General features: G+C 34.4%; 1 protein-coding gene across 2 annotated transcripts in view; it reads left to right on the plus strand.

Moving 5' to 3' along the window:
- Positions 1-12,557: 12,557 nt before the first annotated feature.
- LOC121318197 (metabotropic glutamate receptor 3-like) overlaps positions 12,558-18,836 on the plus strand; it is a 41,147-nt gene continuing 34,868 nt past the window's right edge. The window contains exons 1-2 of one of the 2 annotated variants that reach the window (XM_041254616.1): positions 12,558-12,736; positions 14,207-14,310. The gene's annotated coding sequence lies outside the window, so the exon portion shown is untranslated. Of the gene's footprint in view, positions 12,737-12,900; positions 13,034-14,206; positions 14,311-18,836 lie in introns of those variants that run through there. The other variant, XM_041254617.1, reaches the window with a different exon arrangement.

The following is an 18,836-nucleotide window of genomic DNA, read 5'->3' on the forward strand; positions in this document are numbered from 1 at the left end:
TGCTCTCCAATTTTACTTTGGTCCATCAAAGACACCAGACATGCTAAAAAAAAACAGGCAAGAGTTACCCAAGATGCATATTCCTGCATTAAAAATCTTCCATCTTCTTTTTGGTCATATCATCTTTTTTTAAGGGAGTTCCATGGCATGTGAAGATTGACTTCTGATTTCATTAGTCTGGTTTTTCCACTACTCCTTTAAACTTAAGGGCTGTGATGATCATATTATTCATACGATTCACAGATCTATACATCCTGCTTTGTAGACGATAAGCAGTTTGTCTGTGGTAAAAGCCTCAAAATGCATTTGTAGTCTGAGATTTTTTTATTTTATAAGATTTTTATTTTTTACCTGTAGCCATCCAGTTTTTTTTTTAGACACACAACATTTCCCACATGGTCATTCAAGCCTACTCCTTTAAAGAACATAGCTATATTGTAGGTGCTAATGTAATTATAAAACTACAGAATGACCTATCACGTAGTGTCTGATGCATTGTTCCAAGTGTATGCTGGTGTGTTTTGGTGAATAGACCATTATAAGCATGGCCGTTGTTTGTCACAATATGTTGCACACGTTGGAGGGCTTGATCCTTTAGACCCGCTTGCGGCCAGGGTTGGGGTTTCCGGTGGTGGTTTTCTGCAAATGTTGCAATTCCAGAAACATTTGATGGTGTCTTTATGGACAAGGTTGTCAAAGCAGCCGCTATGTTGAGGGATGTCGTTTTTTTCACAGGTTTCACGACCATTATGGCCCCTGTGAAGTCGCATTCTTGGACTTTCCCATTATTGTTGCATGTTAGTTCCTTACAAAGTTTATATAAAGTAGGTCTAGAGGATCACATGACGTGACAACCGTGACTACATATATTTCAATATAAAACAGACTTTCTAATTTACTTTTAATTTTGAGACTTTGTGGATACCTTTCCTTGAGCAAGATGCAGTCCAAAAAGCGTGACTGCTTTAGGAAAGTCTGAAGAAACATTGTATATAGATTTCCTCATTGAAATGCCAATCTTATAGCCTGCCCTCTGAACTGTAGTTCTATTGTTATTATAGCTCAATTCCTGAGTTGTTTGTAAACTGGGCAGAGTTCCAAATAAGTCTCTCAGTAACACACTCATTAGATTTTACAATACAAATATCCCCACCATGCATACTCCTCCTACAGATCAAAAAAGTTTTTTTCTTTTTTTTCTCCTTTTTTTGTTTTGTTTTTTTTAATTGCACTGTAGTTCCTAAAAGTCTTTGCTGTAAATAAAAGGTTTTCAGCCAAAACAGAATCCTGGAAAGTCAAGCATTTCAGCCATTTGTGTACATTGATAAGCTAAACATATAGTTCAAGACTTAGCAATGTGTTTATACAGAATCTTCCCAAATATGATTGTGCTCATATAATATTTGACTACTGTTGGACTGAACTGAACCTGGACATGAAAAGCTTCCTGTAGTATTAAAATGCAGTTCAAAATTTTGCTCAAGTTCTTTCACACCAAGTAAAAAAAAAAAAATCCTGTTTTTATCTCACCACTACCTGTAATCCTGTTTACCAGGCATAAGTAATTATAACAAACTCTGTACACATTGCAGGCAGCTGGGAAGGAGATGAGATAAAAGGGAAAGTCAATCGAAGCTAACCAATCTTATTGTATTGATTGCGGCAGCTTCTATTATTATTGTATAGATGCAGTTTATTGTCTGCACATCTGCTGTATCTCATGGCATCATTAATCAATAATTCATAACTCTGCAGTTAATATTTAATGAGCAAGACTGCTGTGGTCAATCATTAATGCATGGCTGTGCTAAGCAGCTAGATAGAAAACCAGAATGGAATGCTATATACAGATCAGTATGATCTATAGTACAGAAAAGGTGTAAGTACGTACAATGCTTGGGCAAGGTTGTACGGTTCAGAGATCAGATATGGAGATACAGTATACAGAAGACAAATCGTTTCCTCCTTAGAGTATGACATCTTCTGATTAGCGGTAACAAATTATTTAACAGCTTTGTTATTACATTGCATTAGAATAAACCAGTTTAGGTAGGCCTTTTTGGTCTATCATGCAGTTTTTCAGGAGTCAGTCCCATCCATTCTGACAGAGTGGGTCTGTGTAGAATGAAGACACTGTTTAAAAGTGATTTTTGAACACAGGGATTGTTTTTTTTTTTATCACTAAGCACCTCTCTATTTATACTATTTCAACATTTCCATTATTTTATACTTTAAACATGGGATATTACACTGCATCAGTGAACAACTAGATATCCTTTTTCTAATTCATGGTCTAGCACACATTAATGAAATCTGTTAAATTATCTTAATTAAAAAGAATTCTGTTAATCAATAGCTCATTCTTTTAATTCAATGTACGGTTTAATTATTTAATGATTGTCATCTGCTGAGTTTTGTTAGTTCATGTTTTACATTGCTCTGAATTATGACGTTGTGGCAAAGTGATTGATAGTGTGCAGGTGTGGGTGATTAAAGAACAGACAGAGAATTGTAATCCAGATGAAAGGGTTTGTTTTATTTATTTTTAAGTCCAGTTCCTGACAGCAAAATAAACAGTAAATAATAATGGAGGTAAGTAATACAACATCAGGTATTACTTAATTTATCATCCCTGTGTTGCCCCGCAAATAATAATCCTGTTATTATTATACACCCACACAAAACACAAAACACATACACAAGTCCATTAGTGCGTGAATTAGTGCTTGTGGTGCAAATACAGTTTTATTTGTGACAAAGGTGCAGTGTTGTCAGATTTCGTGTTGGCTCCTGTCTACAGCTCCGGAACTGTATTAACTGTCTGGTAACATACAAGACAAAATGAGACAATTACAAACAAACAAAAACACAACACTCACAATTTCTGGCAACAATTCACTTTTACTGTTCTTCTTTTTGCTTTTACTTACTACAAACGAAATGTGAAGGAACAGATTATGATTCTCCGCCCCCCTTATATGCTGTCATGCACATAAATGAATGCAGCTGCCTTTACAATCTGCGGCTGCTACATTGTTTCCCTTCCAGGTCATTAGGTTCTTGCAGCGGAGTCTCGCCTTTTTCCAGACTAACCGACTTCTCAACCTGAAGAAAGAACTGTCAAGCCAGCCCGTCAAAAAAACTCTGTCCTCACTTAGTACCCTCACAGGTCATGAGGGAAATTTACAACCAAGGTTCATTGTATTTCTGTCACAGGCGTACAATGGCCTATAGCTGCTTTTAAAAAACTAGTACTTTTTTTTTTAAACCATCCGTGATAAAGGTAACTGGTTGTTTTAGGAGCTGCATGCAGAGTTGTGATTCAATAAGTGCATGTTTTTCTGTTATCTGGTATTTTTTTAAACCACAATAAGAATAGTATTTTTAATCCTAGGGTAAGTAAGAACAATGGGCAAATACCGTGAACTTCAACATATTACTGGATTTTCTCCCACCTGGTTTTCTCAATTCTCAAGTCCTGAAACCTGAGGCTTAGAGGACACATTACCGGTATATAGTTACTATCTTTAGACTGATAGTATTCTGTGAATGATGGTAGAAAACTAGAAGGTGGTGCAAGATGAGAAAAAAAAGATATTCAATTTAACAGTAGACCTCTTTGACCGCTTTTCTAATTTTAAATGGATATTACAGATCTTATGTATGGTTTCTGTGAAATTTTAAAGAGCTACAGCATTATACATTTGAAAGTATATGAAAGTACCTTGTTGAAATTATATTGTTTGTTATACACAGGTGTTGTGAATACACTCTATACAGAAAGGTTGACACAATTTCTTCAATAGAACAGTAAAAACAGCCTTTGCACTGAAATGTCAGTCAGCTCATTTTTCCTGGGAGAAATCATAGATGGCAGGTGTGACTTGCAAATTTCCAGCCTGTGATCATACAGTTAAAGGCAACACATGAATCCACTGAACAAACTGCTTCCCCAAGGGTGCCCTGGCTTATGAATACTCTGAAGAAGTCAAGCCTTATTGTATGGGTCTACTTGTTATGAAACAGGTTGTGTTGAGTATTGCTTTACTACGTGATTTGCCTTTTAAAAAAAAAAAAAAAACTTGCACAAAGGTTCAGTATATGGCTATGTCTATATTTTTATGTTATAAGGGAAGGGAAATAATTGAGTCCCAGATATTCTGTATAAGTGATAAACACAAGAGACAAGGGAGTAAAACCAAGCCACATTTTATAACCCCAACTATTCCTCAGTTCCTTTGGTGACAGATTTCATTGTAATTGTTAAATGACAGCTGAAAAGATTCGTCTTCTGATCTACCTGGCACATCAGCAACATGCAGTACCGAACCAAGTAACATGAACCACAAACGTCACGTTTATATATATATTGTAAATACACTTTAGAAGTTAATGAATTAGCCATGATTGACATAGTTAAGTGGCTCACTCGTCTGAGACTTTGTGATGGATTAACCCAGTTTGATTCGCTCAGTACAAAAGAGATTCTGTTTAATTCTTATACTTTATTAAACAAGCAACTACAGAAAAAACATATTTACCAATTCCAGAGACCAGAGGGTTACAACGAGCTAACAATGAGCTATATATAAGCCTATGTTATACCTAACTTGGTTACATCAGTCTTCAACAACCCTTTCCTCGTTACTACTGTTTCTCTTTACATTATATCTCAGTAATTATTCCTTTATTCTAACTGCTCCCCATGTACAGCTTGACCTGGCACCTTCCTGCACTCTATTTATCCTGGTCACTAAGTTCCTAATTTTTGTATTTAATCTAATCATGCAGTGAATTCATGCAACTTTCCCATGGATATGTATATGTATATCTATTAAATAAAAATACATAAGGTCATGTGAGTTCAAATCTTACACAAAGTTATTTCATTAAATTGCTACACATTGCTCTGTTTTGCAGCCGCTGGCTAACAGCATGATTCCCTATTGGATGAAGTTGTCTGGTCAGTTTGTGGTCTAAACTATGGGATTGAAAAGCCTTACTGAAGTGAAATATAGTCTTGAATGTGGGCACTTTTGTTTCGATCTAAGGTATGTGTCTTCACTGGTGTCTGAACCTTGTTATTAGCTTAAAAACTAGAATTCTTAAGTACTGTATTCAGCTATGATGTGCAGACCAAGAATTGAGATCCCACTGTGTACCTGAGGACCCTTCCCAACTAATCTGAAAATATTAGCATGTTATAAGGAGCACGATAAACCACCGCTGTGCCATATTTTTATTCTCCCTAATTACCTAAATATTGGGTAGTTTTCTCGAAATAATTACTTAACCTGTGTTTCCTTGTGAAGCAGGATCTGAGCGATCATTTAATTAAATTGTGTTAAATTTCATGCTGAGCAGTAATCTAATAAAATGGCTTATACAATTGGCAGTATGTACAATTGAAACTTGAATGCTAATCATACTCATGTAATGTTTATGTGGGTTTATATAAAATATTTAAATGCTTTTTATATTTGGTATTTTTTCAATCATTGCATAGACTGATATTTTCACTAGAAAAACAACCTCTTATCTGTGCTTTATTGCTTAGGCACTAGTAGCATGAAACTCTGTGACAGGGTTGGTTGATGTGATGACATCAGGTCAGAATGCAGGAACAAAAACAAACAAAGTACTGCAGTGCAATAGACGTTGCAGTTTTTAAATAAACAGTTTTAACAAACAGAAAACACTGCTCACAGAGCAAAACAAAGTTTTAAATAAAAACAAGTCATGAACACAAAAAACCCTAAGGTCAGGCTGGGCCACTGCCTTTAGTGATTGTAACTTGTTTCTTTTCTCCTTTTTCTAATTCGTTTTCTCTCACTCTCCTGTTCTCTCCTCTAAACACCCACCTCGAACAGGGAGAGCTGCAGGCTTTTTAAAGGTGACAATCTCCCGATTAGCAACAAATTAATCACTTAATTCAAGAGATGGCCACCTTCTACATAAGGTTTTCAAGTGGATGGGGCTTCCCCACATTGCAAAACAAAACAAGCTACGGCTTCTAGTCATCATACACACACAAACACACACAAACACACACACACACACACACACACACATATATATATATATATATACAAAAATAAACAATAACACGGTTCAATTGGCATATTTAAAAAATAATAAAACATAAAAAAAAAAAAAAATACACCTTAATTCAGCAGGGCTTTCTACTGCCCTGCTACGCACCCACACAAGTACAGGCCAACTACATGCTGTATGCATGTGTGGCAGGGTAGATAGAATTTCGGCGCTGAAAAGTTCACCTTCCACCAGCAGGGGGAACAGGAGGAACCTGTCCATCCAGCAGGCTCTGTGCAACTACAGGGTTAATATTCCGTAGGAGTCAGACTGTTAGGAGGCTGGGTGAAGGGAACGAGGTGCATCGAGTTCCAATCCCAGGTATTGGGATAAGTAGCAGAATCCAAGTGTACAAAAGGGGCAGCCTCTCCACTTGTTGGCACAGTGATACTGGGACCAGGGAAGTACAGCCATGTATGTACTGACTAACAAAATAAACTTTCTGTTTTCTTATCTCCTGCAGTCTAAGCAGTTATATATTGCTTCAGAAGATCGCAGAGCAAATATTGTGGGCACCGACCTGAACAAGGTTCTACATACTCTTGCAGATACTTGCGTTTCTACACGATACCTGTGTGTGTGTGTCTATATATATATATATATATATATATATATATATATATATATATATATATATATATATATATATATATATATATACACAGCTCTGGAAACAATTAAGAGACCACTGCAAAATTATCAGTTTCTCTGGTTTTACTATTTATAGGTATGTGTTTGGGTAAATTGAACATTTTTGTTTTAATCTATAAACTACTGACAACATTTCTCCCAAATTCCAAATAAAAATATTGTCATTTAGAGACTTTATTTGCATAAAATGATAACTGGTCAAAATAACAAAAAAGATCCTCAAATAATGCAAATAAAATAAGTTCAGATTCATTTTTAAACAACACAATACTAATGTTTTAATTTGGTGGAATAACCCTGATTTTCAAGTACAGCTTTCATGCATCTTGGCATGCTCTCCACCAGTCTTTCACATTGATGTTGGGTGACTTTATGCCACTCGTGGCGCAAAAATTCAAGCAGCTCGGCTTTGTTTGATGGCTTGTGACCATCCATCTTCCTCTTGATCACATTCCAGAGGTATTCAATGGGGTTCAGGTCTGGAAATTGGGCTGGCCATGACAGGGTCTTGATCTGGTGGTCCTCCATCCACACCTTGATTGATCTGGCTGTGTGGCATGGAGCATTGTCCTGCTGGAAAAACCAATCCTCAGAGTTGGCGAACATTGTCAGAGCAGAAGAAAGCAAGTTTTCTTCCAGGACAACCTTGTACTTGGCTTGATTCATGCGCCCTTCACAAAGACAAATCTGCCCGATTCCAGCCTTGCTGAATCACCCCCAGATGAGTACAATTTTCAGCTTTGCCCAACACCTGGTCATCTAATGGTTAGATTGAAACTTGGAGAGGCCTACTAGCCACAGTGTTTCGCACCCACTGTGAAATGTGGTGGAGGATCGGTGATGATCTGGGGGTGCTTCAGCAAGGCTGGAATCAGTAAATATTGATCAAAAATATTGATTTCTGAACTCTTACTAAGTTAAAACATTAGTATTGTGTTGTTTAAAAATGAATCTGAACTTATTTTCTTTGCATTATTCGAGGTCTGACAACACTGCATCTTTTTTGTTATTTTGACCAGTTGTCATTTTCTGCAAATAAATGCTCTAAATGACAATATTTTTATTTGGAATTTGGGATAAATATTCTCAGTAGTTTATAGAAATACACAAAAATGTTCATTTTACCCAAACACATACCTATAAATAGTAAAACCAGAGAAACTGATAATTTTGCAGTGGTCTCTTAATTTTTGTCAGAGCTGTATATATTATATATATATATATATATATATATATATATATATATATATATATATATATATATATACTGTGTCTAAATATAGAGTCACAGCTAGACAAAAATACTTTACAGACTTACTTTGCAAGGGTGCAACAGACATTTGTTTTCCTTTGCAAAGTCTAGAGTTTAATGTCACATGGGTCAACTTGTGGGCACAATCTCCAGGTGGCTTAACAATGATAACTTGTCCCCTTTTTCCATGTACCACTCGGTTACTTAACTACCATTTTCCAGTCAGTGTTTCCCACAATTAAATACCAACCATGGAAGTCAACAAGAACAATGGAACAAGTCCTCTGCATCATACCTTCATATGGCACATTACAGTAAAGGTGTGTAACCTAAGACAACATACAAGGCAGCCCCATTACACACAGTTTGTATATGTGTGCACAGAGATTATCTCTGTTATAAATGATTAAAACATGTCAATTTTACTGTTAACATGGTCCTTATTTGACCGACAACGAGATCTACAATCTGTCCCCAGGCTTGCCCTTCGCTTTATTGCTCTACGTCTTGCTTACAATCTTCTCCCTCCACTGCTAATGTAGCCATTAACATCTCTTTTTGGTAAAGCTTAAAACTTGTGATTTAATGAGGGTCACTTATATTACAGATGAATACATAACAGGCTGTTCTGTCACTTCTTCTAGTATTCTTTAAAATGAAACTTCTTCTTATTAAGAAATACAACATCTGTATGCTCTCATATTTGTGGATCAGTGTGACAGAAATACCATGAATCTTGGTTGTAAATCTCCCTCCCGATCTGTGAGGGCACTAAGCAGCGAGGACAGAGTTATTTTGACGGGCTGGCCTGATAATTCTTTCCCCAGGTCAGAAATCGGTCAGTCTGGAAAGTGAGACTCAGTTGCAAGAATGTATTTACCCAAAAGGGAAACGATGCAGCAGCCACAGATTGCAAAGGCAGCTGCACTCGTTTACCAAGGGGTCATGAGTAACAGCATATAAGGGGGATGAAGAATCGTAATCTGTTCCTTTACTTTGGTTACAAAATATAACCTGGAAGGACCCGTGCAATAAATTGTTAAATATCGTGAGTGTTTGTTTGTCTTGTCTATAATTGTTACTTGTGTTTTCATAGATGGCTAACACGTTTTGGAGCTGTTGCATAAAACCTGGAACAGCACTACACTAGTGTCACTCATTAAACAGTATCACCCACCACAAGCATTACAGCACACACACAGGACTGGTGACCAGAGTAAAAGAACTATAGTGGGAAGCATATGCAGGGGAGTGTTATATAATGTTGCCATGTATAATGTTTGTGCGAATGGGCCCTTAAGTCAAAACAGCATAAGAAAAGCAGTCATGAAAAAAAGAAAAAACTCAAGAAGCTGAATCCAACCAAATAAGTAAATCAATTTGTTGTCAACAACAACTTTAAAATCTAATGACATTTTTTTTTCTAATCAATGCAGAACATTCTGTGCATTTGTAGATAACACAATAAGGTACTAGATGATGACCTCTGGCTCTTGCTTTTGTGAATGTCCACTCAGGTTTCAAGTTATTGCATACCCAGTGGACTCATTTGTTAAGTAACCTGGAGGTGATTGATTGTGATTCTGTGATTAGTTTAGGATCCTTTCATGAAATATAATTAGGGTATAGCGATAGGGATAGGCAAGCGTACAAGGCAATAATATGACCCCTGTGGAGATGATCACCGAGACAGAATAACAAGATATTTGGAGTCATGTTATTGCTAATTTTCTTCCCCAGAGGAAATATATATATATATATATATTAATATATATATAATATATTATATATATATATATTAATATATTTTTTTGGGTTTTTTTTGTTTAAAACTGTTTTTGAGTCCTCACGGGTACAGGAGCCACGGTTAAGGCACAAAAAAAACTCTGCCGCAGTTCTGCCCATGCTCTCAAATGTGTGGATTTCATAGGGAGCTAAGTGGATTCATTGAATTTGTTGTAGCAATGCGTTGAGTTGATGGTGTTTTTATATATTAAGTTTGAGAAAAAGGAAGTTGTTGTGTACCAAAATGATCAATAAGGAAAAAGAAAAAAGAAGGATATTTTAGGTACTTTAATAGGTAGAATAAGTGATTGCAAATCAATTATCAGGATGTTTCGGACTATAAGTCTACAGGCCGAGGACATCAAAATCACCTAGAATTAAGAATAAGATGGCCTTTATAAATATAGCCTAATTACATCCTTTCAATGTATGCCTTAAAAACACAGTTTGTCCTCATGACTGTCTCGTACAACCCATGAGTGGAGTGTGGATTTGTTCTGAAAAACTGCTTCTTACCAGGATATTCTGTTTGCTCTATACAGATGGATTCTCAGTATGAGGGGGAAGTCTGAAATCAACACACACTAGCTTCTTAAACAGAAGAGCCTTTAGGGGACTGATTTGAAAAGTGGTGGCTCTATAGAGGTGTGACTGTGCTTCTTTCACATGATATCCGAGACCCAAGTTAATGGGAAAATGTAGATGTTTTATCCTCCCTCTGTATGTGGTAAGCCCAATAGAGAGTACGAGAGTACAAAATAAGTTGTTCCGAGTGTTGCTGTCCCTGACAGAACTGAACTGGTCTCTTTGGCTTACACACTAGCTACAAGGCACAAAGGATCCATTATCCTGCAAGCCAACATTTCAGTAGTGTACAGCATGAGAGCGCTCTCTTTTGCCTAAAAGCGGGCTAATCTATAAACACAGAGTATAGAAACCTTAAGCAATGAGGAACAATGTGAACAACCAAAAAGCAGCTTGCAATGAACAATAAAATAAGAGAACAATAAAAACTACTGAAGGAAGTAATTTACCAGACAAAATTAGAGGAGAAAGGGTCTATTTTTAACCTACATTGAGACACTTTGCATGAAATAATTGGACAGCGATATTTTATATCCTGAAACATAGGAATTCTGTCTTTATGATGCAAACCACAAAAAGAACAAGTCATTTTTCGACAATTGTTTTGGCAAATAATTACTCCTACATACATTTGAACCACAGACATTCACATTTCTCAAAATGTTCTTTTGATTACATTTGCACAAAATTGTAAACCCACAGTATCATTAATTTTTTTAAAAAAATTCTAGAATTGAGTTGAGTTCTAATTCATATTTGTACCAGTTTATCCAATAAAAACAAAAACTTTAATAATAATGTTGACTTTGTTTTAAAACCCTAGGGATAAAACCTAATCATTTTGTAAAAAATATGGAAACATTTTTGTAAACACATATGTCTGATAGAATAAACATTATATGTATGTCCCAGTTAGGCGACTGCTGATATATTTTAAAGGATTAGGGTACAATGCAATTGTGTTCATGTAGCTAAACTATTATCATCCTCCTCATGATCATCATCAAGCAGTGAAATTGCTTGTGCCACTGTATTGTTCTCACTGTTTTACTGCTAATTAAATTAAATTGGGTTCACCACTTTCCAATAAGAACTGACAACAAAGGTATAAAAATAAGCTAGTGTGCCAACTAATGGGCACTGTAGATAAATAGAATAGGATAGACACATCAAGACTTATAGAAAGAGTAGAATGTATTGAGCTTGGTTTTACCTTTACACTACATGAATACCATTACGTTGTTACCCTCAGTGGATTTTGTTCCCCAAAGGCATTTGTGTGTTTTAAATGCAACTTTGATTTGGCCTTATAGACACAAAGGAGGGCTGCAGTGATTTCATGTCATTTTACTTCTAACTATATAAAAGTTAAATGCAAAATATCATGCAATCAAGTTACAGCAATATAATTCAGCAGATAATGAAACGTAAGTATAGACCTACATTAGAACAATGCCTAATTCAAACTTTAAATCAAGTCTTGATTTAATTAAATTAACCAATTTCACATGAATGATTTCAATATTTTTTACAAATTTACAAAAACATAAACACACATTTATACAATGCAAAGACAAAAAAATAAATAAAAAATAGACAATTAATAAAAAAAAGGCACATATAAATAAATTAAAAAAAATACCAGCAGATACAACCTTTACTCTGCCTTACCCTTGCCACAAAAAAAAAAAAAATAATATTGAAGATGAAAACGTCAGCTTTTGCAAAAGGAGATATGTGTATTGTTAAAAATAATACACTAACATTTCATTGCTGTACAGCACGCTAATATATATATATATATATATATATATATATATATATATATATATATATATATATATATATATATATATATATATATATTGTCGGCATTAGTTGTTATTATATTTTTTCTGTTTTACTTCAGATAATCATATATAACAGTCGTTTTCCTCTGTTTCGACAATGTCTTGCCATTTACAACACACGGATAACTGTTTACACAACAAGCAAAGAACACTGTACTACTGTAGCAAGCTGCTCTGTACTTCTGCAAAACCTTAATATTTTTCTAAGTCGAATTGTAGGAGGGGCTCAAGTTTCCTCATCGTCCAATAAGACATTAGATACTCCAGCAAGATTGATTGTTGTTGCTAGGATACAGAAGCATCCTTTAGACAGGCGCAAGCCTTAGATCTGGGTGCTTTTTCACTTTCCTCTCTATCCACTAAAAAGCTCATGCGAGAGGTAGCAGAGCTCTGACTTACGCGCCTGCCTCAGCACGGGTTTCAAAATGAAACTGCTAAACTGATTAAATATATGGTGTACAGAATAAAAGAACAAACAAGAAAAAAGAACAGCTTGTGGATAAAAAGAAACAAAGACAAGGTAGTCTATTGTATTGCACGTCCTGAAAATAAGCAGTTTTTTATTTTTTATTTTTTTATTTTTTTAATATATATATATATATGTGTGTGTGTGTGTGTGTGTGTGTGTGTGTGTGTGTGTGTGTGTGTGTGTGTGTGTGTGTGTGTGTGTGTAAAGAAGACATGCATTTGCTTGAATAAACGAAGAGCCTGGTGGAAGCGCACGAGAAGTGTTGAGCTAGAAGGACTATAAAGAAAGTGCTTTGAATAAAGATAACCTGGAATAATAATTACTTGAAAACATAACTTCATTAAACAGGTAAACACGGAATGATAATGTATAAGACATTTAAATACACTCCATTTTGAAACCATAGAAGCAAATAACTGCGTTTTATTTTTATTTTTTTTATTTTTTTCAAGTAATTGAACAATTCGTTAGAACTAATGATGGCCGAATTACCTGATGTCACTGCACACGATTACAAAACGTAATTAAACAGTTAGAATACCAAGCATACCGCGTTTACTTCAACTAAACTATGCTTTTTCAGAAGCAAGGATGTATTATACTGAAATATCCTAATGTCAGTGATTCTGGTAATTTAACTGGGCGCATTTATAACCTATTCGAGGGAAGTGTTTAAAGTATGAATTTACAGTGCGTGACTCGCTAACAAAATTCATTTGTTAAGTTGATGTTTTTTGGTTTGTTTTACAATCTTGTGCCAAGCTCAGAGAGCACAGTTGCGCTTTCACTTGTCAGTCAGTTCCTCGGGGGACAGTGTGACCTGTAGCTGGACTACTATTGAACCTGATGTTACATTGAAGATGAGATGGTATATTATATATGTACATCTGTTCTACTGGTAGAATCAAATAATGAGGTATTATGGCAGATCATTAAAATAATTCTACAAAACAATGCGCACCAAGTCATGTTAACCATTTTAATGAGATGCGTGTACAGCATTTAAAAGTATGCGACATATTTGCATAATATCGTTTGTGATCGTATTCTGAACTGAATATAAGGTCTAGGTTTCAAAGGTATTTAGTCATTTGTTACTTTGTAAATTATTTGACCAGTTTGTTTGTTCTTGTTGAAACAAGAAATGCAAATAGAGCGATCTATACCTGGATTAAGGTATTATGGTATTGTATGCATTAAACATAACTAGACTCAGCAATCCAGTCATCTTCATATTCAATTGCAGAATCTAAATTGAGTGATCTCTTAATACAAAAATCACAGACAACCAAAAACAGTTGCATAATGAATCACATAGGCAAAGTCACTATTTTAGGCTTATGTAGAATATGTATTGTTAGTTAACTGTAATGCAAATGGTGTGTATTTTGAATACATGAACAAACATCAATTACTTGTCAAAAAATATGTCATAAATTAAGAAGAAAATACAATATGATTAAGCAGGATGTTCTAGACATTGGTCAAAACCATAATTGCCTTTACTCTGTTTTCTCTCAGTATCATAGAACCATTTCTGGAAGTAACCTGCTTTGGATTGGAAAGATTTAAAAAAAGGAACTGGGAGAATCACTCTGCATAAGAACATAAGAAATGAGCATGTGGTAAGTGTCACAGTTCTGTCATTAATTAACATACCTTATTGTGAAATAGACATTTTTAACAGAGATTCGTAAAAACCCAAGAGAAGGAGTACATCATTGATTTAAATAGGGAGTATGTGTATTTGTATATATATATATATAATATATATATATATATATATATATATATATATATATATATATATATATATATATATATATATATATAGTAGTTGGCGGATATAGTGTCACAGTCAGATGTACACGGTATTTAGGTAATTATTTTATTTTGAATCATAAAAAGTTACTAAAAACAGATTTTTGTGTGGCAAAACAAAATTCATTTTAAGTACACAATTAAAACATTTGTATTTTATCCCTTATATCCATATATATATATATATATATATATATATATATATATATATATATATATATATATATATATATATAACACCCACACCCTGAAATGTTCCATTTAAGATTAACGTGTGGTCTCACCTTTAATTTGGTCATAGCTAATTGGATACTAATAATATTTTACTTTTGTCCGTGTATTTACACACTTTACATGTACTAGTGCAAGTATTTGTAGAACCTATTCTGTCAAGTATTATTTTGTTTACTGTGAACAAAAATGTCACCTAAATTAGCTTCTCTTTTTACAACTGGGACCTTAAGAAATACTTTTTTTTTTAATTATGTAGACTCTGCAAGTGTTTCCAAACTAACTTAGAAATATTAGGCAAAGGTTTAGAGTAAGTCATTACTAATGGGACTCTTTTGACCTTTTTATCTCTTTTTATAATCTCTTTAGATCATCTCTTTTTAGTTTATCCACTTTTGTTAACTCTGTCTCTATTATTCTTTCTTTTTAAGATTTGTTTTTAATAAATTTCTTTGTTTCACATAGTCACTTACTTTAGAGCATATTCTTCGTATTCTTATTCCTAGACCCTTTGGGATTGCCCTTTTAGTGTGTATTGGATGTGCAGAGGACATGTGTAAATACTGGTGCATGTCAGTAGGTTTACAAAAGAGGTCATCTCAGTTGAACCTTCTTCAGGTTTTACTATGGTATCTAAAAATTATATTTCTTTTCTTGTCGAAGGTCCACTGTGTATTTAATTTGCCATTTTGTGAAACTGGAAAAGAGATTATTCCCCATGTGTCCAAACCCCCAAAATATCATCTACAAATCAAAAGTATTCTAAAGGTTCTCTTTCTGATTTTCTAAGTAATTGTTCTTCCCATTTCCCCATGTATGTACTGGAAAAATGCATTCCTAATTTAGATCATACTGCTGTACCATCGTTTTGTTTGTAATTCTTATCAACAAATGTAAAATAACTGTTTTCTAAAAGAATGTTGATCATGTTCAGCACCTCTGCTGTTTGTATTATTTTTCTAGTCTATTATCTAGTTCTTTTTGACAAGCTTCTGAAGTTTCTTTATGAGGGACACTTAGGTCCAAGGATTTTACATCCATGCAAAATAAAATTCTATTCTCTGGAAGGTTGTGCTTTAGTGATTTAAGTCTTTTTAAAAATTGTGTTGTATCCTTAACATAGTTTGGTAATTTCTCAACGTGTCTTGACCTATGTTGTTTTTCTGCTATTTTCACTTATTATGTGTGTTGGATTATCAATTGTGCTGTCTATCATTCACACAGGGTGATTTTCTTTGTGCATTTTAGGATTTCCTCTTGTAGGCCTGTTCTTGCATTATGTGGCTGCATGTATTTTTTTAAATTATTTTGATATAATGCTTTTATTGTATAGTATCTCCGCAATTTCCTCTTTTACCGGTTTATTGATTGTATTGTTTTTAACTTCTTCATATGTATCCGTATTGTTTAATTCACATTCTACAGGTTTCATATAGTCATCTGTGTTCATTATCCCTATTCCCGATCCTTTATCTGCTGGTTTTATACTTATATCATCATTATTTAACAATTCAGTCATAGCTTGTTCTTCAATATTGGTTAAATTAAGTTTACATTTTTTCTCTTTAGTCCTACTATAATTTCTTGTTTAACTACATATCTAACCATTTATCTCTTCCATCCAGAGGAGTACAAGTGCTTGTACTGTTAACCTTATTAATCCCATGATCGTAATTACCCTTTGAATCAGAGATTTGTTCATTGAATAAATATCCTGCTAATCTCATGCATCTCTCCCACTCCTTTAATTTGGTGGCCAGTTTGTCTTTATCAATGTATTTTTTAGTCGGTATAAACTTAAATCCTTTACTCAATACTGCTTTTTGGGATATGGTTAAAGTTTTACTTGATAAATTAAATACTATGTCTTCTGCCTTATCTTTAGTGTATTTGGTACCATTTCCATTATTGTGTCTTTTTCTGTTTTGGATTCACTGTCCTATATGAGGAAGAAATGTACCAAACAGATCTCCATGAAATTTACTACTTCTTTTAAAAAATGCTGTTTCCTGTGTAATGTACCAAAACTGGGTTTTTGGACCTCATACTGAAATTAAGATGATTAATTGAAACTAATTCAAATGAAGCTTTTGAAAACTGATACTATATAACCTGTTAGTCATCCTGATAAGGAATGCATTCTATTTTCACAATATTCCCTGTATCCAGTATCGTTTTCTTTACAAATTGATTTTGCAAACAGAAAGAGAGGTGCAGATTGAACATGTTTTGTTGATTGTGCTATTGTACTCAAAAATGAACAGTGAGCAGTACTGTAAGGACGACATGCAGAAAACAGCTACCTTGGAGTCACCAATAAATGTGTATTATGTTGAGGTTTGATATTTGCTTCTTTATGTTTAAAATTTAAAATAACACATTCTGATTAAATGTATAATTTGAGGGTACAGTGTGTCAATAAAAGACTAAGACATTCACAAAATATTTATCACCGTGCTAAGGTAACACTAGGGCTCCTACATACACCTTAATTGTGTCTTGCTAGTAACATTAGCATGTAATTGTAATCTCATGAGGACCTGAAACAGATTAGGAGTGCTATGTGACTATTCCTCAAAGAGGAATTAAGAATGAGGAATTACTTCTGCAAAATGTTTTTGTCCAACTGTTATAGTTCAACTATTACATAATCTAATATGTAATATAAGACCTAATATCTTCCTGAAATTCTGTCCAGAGTAAATCCAAAGCTTATACTTTGTGCCCTTTGGATGCAGTTAAACATCTTCACCATAGCTGCCTTTGGGTCTCAGGAGGTTGATGGTACAGGCTTATTGTACAATATTTAAAATGGATATTAGAAAGATCACACTTTGAGCATTACATTACTTCTGCTGATCGTCTGTGTATAGTTGGAAGATGCCAGGGTCTTGATGTTAATGTCGCTATGCTTTTGAGTTAAATTCACACACACACACACACACTTCTCCAAGGAGATTGGTCATTTAGTATGCTCAGGCTTTCTATTGTCCAAGAGAAACATTTCCTGGTGAACTGACATTAGTTATCCTTTTCATGAAAATACTCAAGGTAAACATCTATGTATACTGTAGATTCACACCAAATTACATTGGATTTAACACTTGGAATTGCTGTATAAAGTGCTAATAGAGCCCACCTATTACTACACTAAGTATGTCCTGGATAATTTAAAAGCTTTTGGTTGTTAGCTTGCAGTTCATTAACACATACAAAAAGCCAGAAGAACGGGCTCCATAAATCATAGCTACTATTACAGAGGATGGAAATCATTTTATATATGGGAGGCTTACTCCAATTTATTTAACAGGCAGATGATCACAGATGGTAAAATATATAGGTTGTTAAAGTCATCCACATATGTTTTCATGATGCGTATGCCATGTACCTGGCAACCCGAAGTATCTTTAACAAGTCTTCTGAAGCCACCCACGTTGTTAGTGGAGATGTGGAAAATCTGGATGTTTTGGGTTTTTTTACCGTTTTTTTTTTTTTTGTTTTTACATTATTGAATTATTCACAAAATGAAACTAGTGACAAGCAAATTACAAATAATGCTTAATGAGTTTGAAATAGTCTCCTGCAGTATTTTCATTACATTAGCCTCCCATTGGAAAACCTCTCAGCCAAGGCATCATAACTTGCTGACAGACATGGTTCAATTGCACATCACAGTTGGCTGTAGGAGAGACTCCTCACAAGTAACTGAAGTGAAAAGTCTATCTGCCTTGGCAAATTTCAGCAGTAAGAGGTGCTCAGTTAATTGAACACAGCAAGTGGATCTGGAAAGACTTTGCTTCACTACCCTCTCTGCTGGACTTAGTAGTAAGAGAAAAATAATCAGTAGCACACATACAAATATGTACCAGTATGAGATACTTTCTACAGTATAAAACTCATAGTCCTGTTTTTTTTTTTTTATTATTGTTATTATTCTGTTATTGTACTGAATGTTATTCAAGGACCAGTTTGTGCAGAAGATGTACATACTTGTTGTATAACAGTGTTAGTAATGGATAAAAGGTATAGATCCCAATGTGAGACTGATGTAGAGGTGAACTTCACAGATAAGTGCCTTTACAATAATATTGTATTTTCT

The sequence above is a fragment of the Polyodon spathula genome, chromosome 7 (assembly GCF_017654505.1).
Source record: "Polyodon spathula isolate WHYD16114869_AA chromosome 7, ASM1765450v1, whole genome shotgun sequence".
In the NCBI taxonomy this organism is placed as follows: Eukaryota; Metazoa; Chordata; class Actinopteri; order Acipenseriformes; family Polyodontidae; genus Polyodon; species Polyodon spathula.